Consider the following 6,127-nt stretch of genomic DNA (forward strand, 5'->3'; position numbering starts at 1 on the left):
GTGTGGTAACGGGAGGGAGGAGGCAAGCTATCGACTTGGTATGATCTTAACCGATCAACGCGTTGAAAACAACTAAATATTCAACTGGGTTTTTTTTAATAAAATTTACTTTATACTTTGTCGTTTTTCAATATATTATGTGTTCCTCTCTCTCTTTCTGTCGTTTTATATTTGTAGGATCTCTCTTAATTGATAATTATATTTTTTTGTTATATTTCTAGATTTTCTACATTGTATTTGTTTATTTTTTTTCCAAATTATTTTTTTCTTCTATATAATTCGTTTAAGAAATGATGATAAAAATTCATTTATTGTTGATTTTTTTTTCTTGAGTTATCGCTGATCTTGATGTTGTGGACTCTTAAATTTAATTTTATTATGATTTTTGTTGTCATACCTTGTCTTGTGTTTGAATTTCTTACTGGAACTGCATTGCATTATTTGGTCTCTTTCTCTCTTTATGCTGTCCGTTTCTCTTTTCTTTAAAGATCTCCAAAACATCACGTAATAGGTCTAATTTATTTTTCGAATAATAAGTAACCGAATCAATTTTTTATTTAGGAATTTTATTTATGAACGGGTTCTCCGGAACTTGATGAAATAATTCCATATAGAATTAATAGACTAGTCCATAAACTTGTGCATATTCTTGTATAGACTAATCCATTGACTAGCCCATATACTAGTCCATAGACTAGTCCATCGAATAGACCATTGACTAGTCCATAAACTAGACCATAGAATATTCTATAAACTAGACTAATCAGCCCATAAACTAGCCCGTAGAATAGTCTATAAACTAGTGTATAAATCAGTTCACAGATTAGGCCATAGACTAGACCCTAGGCTACTCCATAAAGTAGTATAGTCGATAAACTAGTCCACAAATTAGGCCATATACTAGATCATATGCTAGTCCATATAAGAGTCCTTACACTAGTCTATAGAATAAGTAGTACATATACTAATACATAGTATAGTCCATAGACCAGTCCATATAGTACAAGTCGATAGACTACTCCATAGAATAGTCCATAGAGTAGCCCATAGATTAGTTCATAGACTAGCTCATAGACTAGCCTATAGAATAGTCTATAAACTAGTCCATAGACCAGTCCACAGATTAGGTCATGTTCTAGACCATAGGGGAGTCAATAAAGTAGTCCATCTACTAGTTCTTAGTCTAGTCCATAGACTTGTCCATATATTAGTCCACAGGCTAATCCATTGACTAGTTCATAGAATAGTCTATAGACTAGCTCACAGTGTAGTCCACAGACTAGTCCATAGACCAGTCCATATACTAATCTATATTCTAGTACATATACTAGTTCATAGAATAGCTTATAGACTAACCCATAGACTGCGTCCTAGAATAGCCTATGGACTAGTCCATAGACCAGACTTGGGCATAGACTAGTCTATGCAATGGGGTCAAAATAAAGCGATCTAGAAAGTTGAAATTTAAATCAGTAATATTTGAATCGATATTTAAAACCACTGTACCTAAGTATTATCTTAAAATATATTTGTATGATTCAACGAATACGCCTTCTAAACCCACCCATATACATATATATTTCTCGTTTTCCTTAAAGTATGAATACGTTTTCTTTCTTCCAAACAATAAATTTTGTACCAGATAATTATCGTTTTGCGTCACTAATTCATGAGCGTTTAATTGATAAGTTTCCTAAGAGAGTGAGAGAGTATATTTTTTCAATAAAAATGTACATCAAGATCAAGAATTTACCGGTCGCTGATTATGTTTTGTTGATGCATTTATTGTAAAATCTCTCTCACCACTAAACCATTTTCTATAGGCTTCCAATAAGAAAAGAATATATGATAAGTATATGTAAGTACATGTGCACTTGAAAGGGGTCATTGCATGGGGGAGTTTGCTTCTTAGATAAAGTGGAAAAAAATCCAATTAGTCTAAAAAAAATGTAAAAAAGATACAAACTAAAAAAAAGAGAAAACAAGTTTATTGTAATTTGACAGATTTTAGAGCATATGTTTGGAAAAAGATATTGTTGCATCATCTTACAACGTGGAGTACACTTGTTATATTTAGATATTTACTTTTTAAGAGATTTAATTTTCTAAATTCTCATTAAAACTTCAATTTTGTTGTAAAATTTTGCAGTGACTTTCAAACTTAAATATCTTTAATAATAAAACCTAAAAGTATGCTATTATAGCTTATTGTCGATACATTTGTATCTAAAAACTATAAATTTTAAACTTGTAGATACACAAAAAAATTAACACGCTGTGGAACATTCACTAAATGATATACATATGTAAGTCAAATGTAAAATATTTTAAGTTCACATCTGTCAAATATTAGACGAAATTATGTGACAACTACAATGAAGTTATTATCAATCAGTATAATATGATAGACAAAAGACTGATTGTAATAAATAGTTTATGAAAATTAAACAAATTGTTTGAGAGAGAACTAAACCTTAAGGAACCCAGGAATTGAAGACTTAGTCGTTGGAACTAATTCCATTTTTACTTCTGTATGTATGTAAGTACTAGGGTGATCGATTATTCGACATTTTCCAAAAACCGGTTTTCGAATAGTTCGAATAGTTGACATTTCAAAAAAACCGGTTGATATTTTTCAAATTCAGAAAAAACCGGTTAACCGGTTTTTCATAACAATTAAAAAAATATATGTTAATTTGAAGAAATTAATGTTTATGATTAAATTTGATTAATAAAACATGGCCCGAAATGATTTTTAACAGTTTAACAGATTATAACTTTAGATCTAGTCGTCTGATTTACATTATTTCTTTAATATAAAAAAAAATTAGGAAAAAAGTGGACACTTCTGTTAAACATAAGGTACTATGTAATCCTAGCTTATTCTAAAGCCCTTTTAGGAAATTTTCATAGGCATTCCAACACTTCCATAATATTTCAGCGGTAAATTAATTATTGTAATTGGAATATAATCTTAAGATTAATAAAATTTTATTAAACAGTTATCAATTTTACAAATAAAAATATATCCTAGTTCCTGGACTCGAATATTTTTAAACGGGCTGTATTATTTACTTCAAAATTTCATTTAAATAATCTTTGAATACAAAGCAAATAAAAGTATTCGAAACCGGTTTTTAAAAAGTGAAAAAACCGGGTTATTCGATATTCGAAAAATCAACATTTAGAAAAAACCGACACTGGTAAAGCAGAAAAAACCGGTTTTAAAACCGGTTGAAAAATCGAGTCGATCACCCTAGTAAGTACATTTACGGTAAGAGTTTGAGGTGTAAAGAGGAAATTTGTTTTTTCAAACTAGATTATTTCGGCACAATTCATCCCTGTCAGGAAATTCTTCTTTTAAACGTCGTATACAATCTTCTCCTCCACATTTTCATAGGTGTGGAATTGAGGTGCCAGTGATTTTCGAATTTTTTCTATAAAACATCCGAAACTTATTCGAGGCATCAAGTATTCTGGAAGTAATTTCGAAGATTAGACTTAAGGTTTTCGCCAATTTTTATTTTAGCATAATTAATCCTTTTGGAAAGATCGGACAAAATTGCTATTTAGTAGTTATTCAGGTTTAAAAAGTTCCTACTTTTTAAATTGGTTAAATTTATAGACTAGACTATAGACTAAACTATAGACTAGACTATAGACTAGACTATAGACTAGACTATAGACTAGACTATAGACTAGACTATAGACTAGACTATAGACTAGACTATAGACTAGACTATATACTAGACTATAGACTAGACTATAGACTAGACTATAGACTAGACTATAGACTAGACTATAGACTAGACTATAGACTAGACTAGACTATAGACTAGACTATAGACTAGACTATAGACTAGACTATAGACTAGACTATAGACTAGACTATAGACTAGACTATAGACTAGACTATAGACTAGACTAGACTATAGACTAGACTATAGACTAGACTATAGACTAGACTATAGACTAGACTATAGACTAGACTATAGACTAGACTATAGACTAGACTATAGACTAGACTATAGACTAGACTAGACTAGACTAGACTATAGACTAGACTATAGACTAGACTATAGACTAGACTATAGACTAGACTATAGACTAGACTATAGACTAGACTATAGACTAGACTATAGACTAGACTATAGACTAGACTATAGACTAGACTATAGACTAGACTATAGACTAGACTATAGACTAGACTATAGACTAGACTATAGACTAGACTATAGACTAGACTATAGACTAGACTATAGACTAGACTATAGACTAGACTATAGACTAGACTATAGACTAGACTATAGACTAGACTATAGACTAGACTATAGACTAGACTATAGACTAGACTATAGACTAGACTATAGACTAGACTATAGACTAGACTATAGACTAGACTATAGACTAGACTATAGACTAGACTATAGACTAGACTATAGACTAGACTATAGACTAGACTATAGACTAGACTATAGACTAGACTATAGACTAGACTATAGACTAGACTATAGACTAGACTATAGACTAGACTATAGACTAGACTATAGACTAGACTATAGACTATAGACTAGACTATAGACTAGACTATAGACTAGACTATAGACTAGACTATAGACTAGACTATAGACTAGACTATAGACTAGACTATAGACTAGACTATAGACTAGACTATAGACTAGACTATAGACTAGACTATAGACTAGACTATAGACTAGACTATAGACTAGACTATAGACTAGACTATAGACTAGACTATAGACTAGACTATAGACTAGACTATAGACTAGACTATAGACTAGACTTTAGACTAGACTATAGACTAGACTATAGACTAGACTATAGACTAGACTATAGACTAGACTATAGACTAGACTATAGACTAGACTATAGACTAGACTATAGACTAGACTATAGGCTAGACTATAAACTAGGCTATAGACTAGACTATAGACTGGACTATAGACTAGACTATAGACTAGACTATAGACTAGACTATAGACTAGACTATAGACTAGACTATAGACTAGACTATAGACTAGACTATAGACTAGACTATAGACTAGACTAGAGACTAGAGACTACAGACTAGAGACTATAGACTAGAGACTATAGACTAGAGACTATAGACTAGAGACTATAGACTAGAGACTATAGACTATAGACTAGAGACTATGGACTAGAGACTATATACTAGAGACTATAGACTAGAGACTAGAGACTATAGACTAGAGACTATAGACTAGAGACTATATACTAGAGACTATATACTAGAGACTAGAGACTATAGACTGGAGACTATAGACTAGAGGCTATAGACTATAGACTAGATACTACACACTAGAGACTATAGACTAGAGACTATAGACTAGAGACTAGAGACTATAGACTAGAGACTATAGACTAGAGACTATAGACTAGAGGCTATAGACTAGAAACTAGAGACTATAGACTGGAGACTATAGACTAGAGGCTATAGACTATAGACTAGATACTACACACTAGAGACTATAGACTATAGACTAGAGACTATAGACTAGAGACTATAGACTAGAGACTACAGACTAGAGACTATAGACTAGATACTAAAGACTAGATACTATAGACTATAGATTAGAGACTATAGACTAGAGGTTATAGACTATAGACTAGATACTACACACTAGAGACTATAGACTAGAGACTATAGACTAGAGACTATAGACTAGATACTATAGATTAGAGACTAGATACTACACACTAGAGACTATAGAGTAGAGACTATCTATAGACCAGAGACTATAGATTAGGGACTATTGACCAGAGACTATAAAGTAGAGACTATAGACTAGAGACAATAGACTACAGACAATAGACTAGAAACTATAAGACTATAGATTAGACTATAGACTACACTAGACTATAGACTAAACTATAGACTAACTATAGACCATACTATAGACTAGTCTATAGTGTATCTTTAGATTAGGAAAATCGCCAATTGGCAACCATGAGTTCAGGCTTATTAAGTTCTCTCCCTCTCTCTCCTGTTTTTCGTCAACCTATTATTGTCCCGATCTAAATACATATGTGGCGACTGATAAACCCTTCTAAATTACCCAATAAAAGACATTTTCTTTAAAAATTT

Source organism: Lucilia sericata, unplaced genomic scaffold (genome assembly GCF_015586225.1).
Source record: "Lucilia sericata isolate MDLA Ls3-8-SP2 unplaced genomic scaffold, ASM1558622v1 Contig001310F_arrow, whole genome shotgun sequence".
Classification (NCBI taxonomy): Eukaryota; Metazoa; Arthropoda; class Insecta; order Diptera; family Calliphoridae; genus Lucilia; species Lucilia sericata.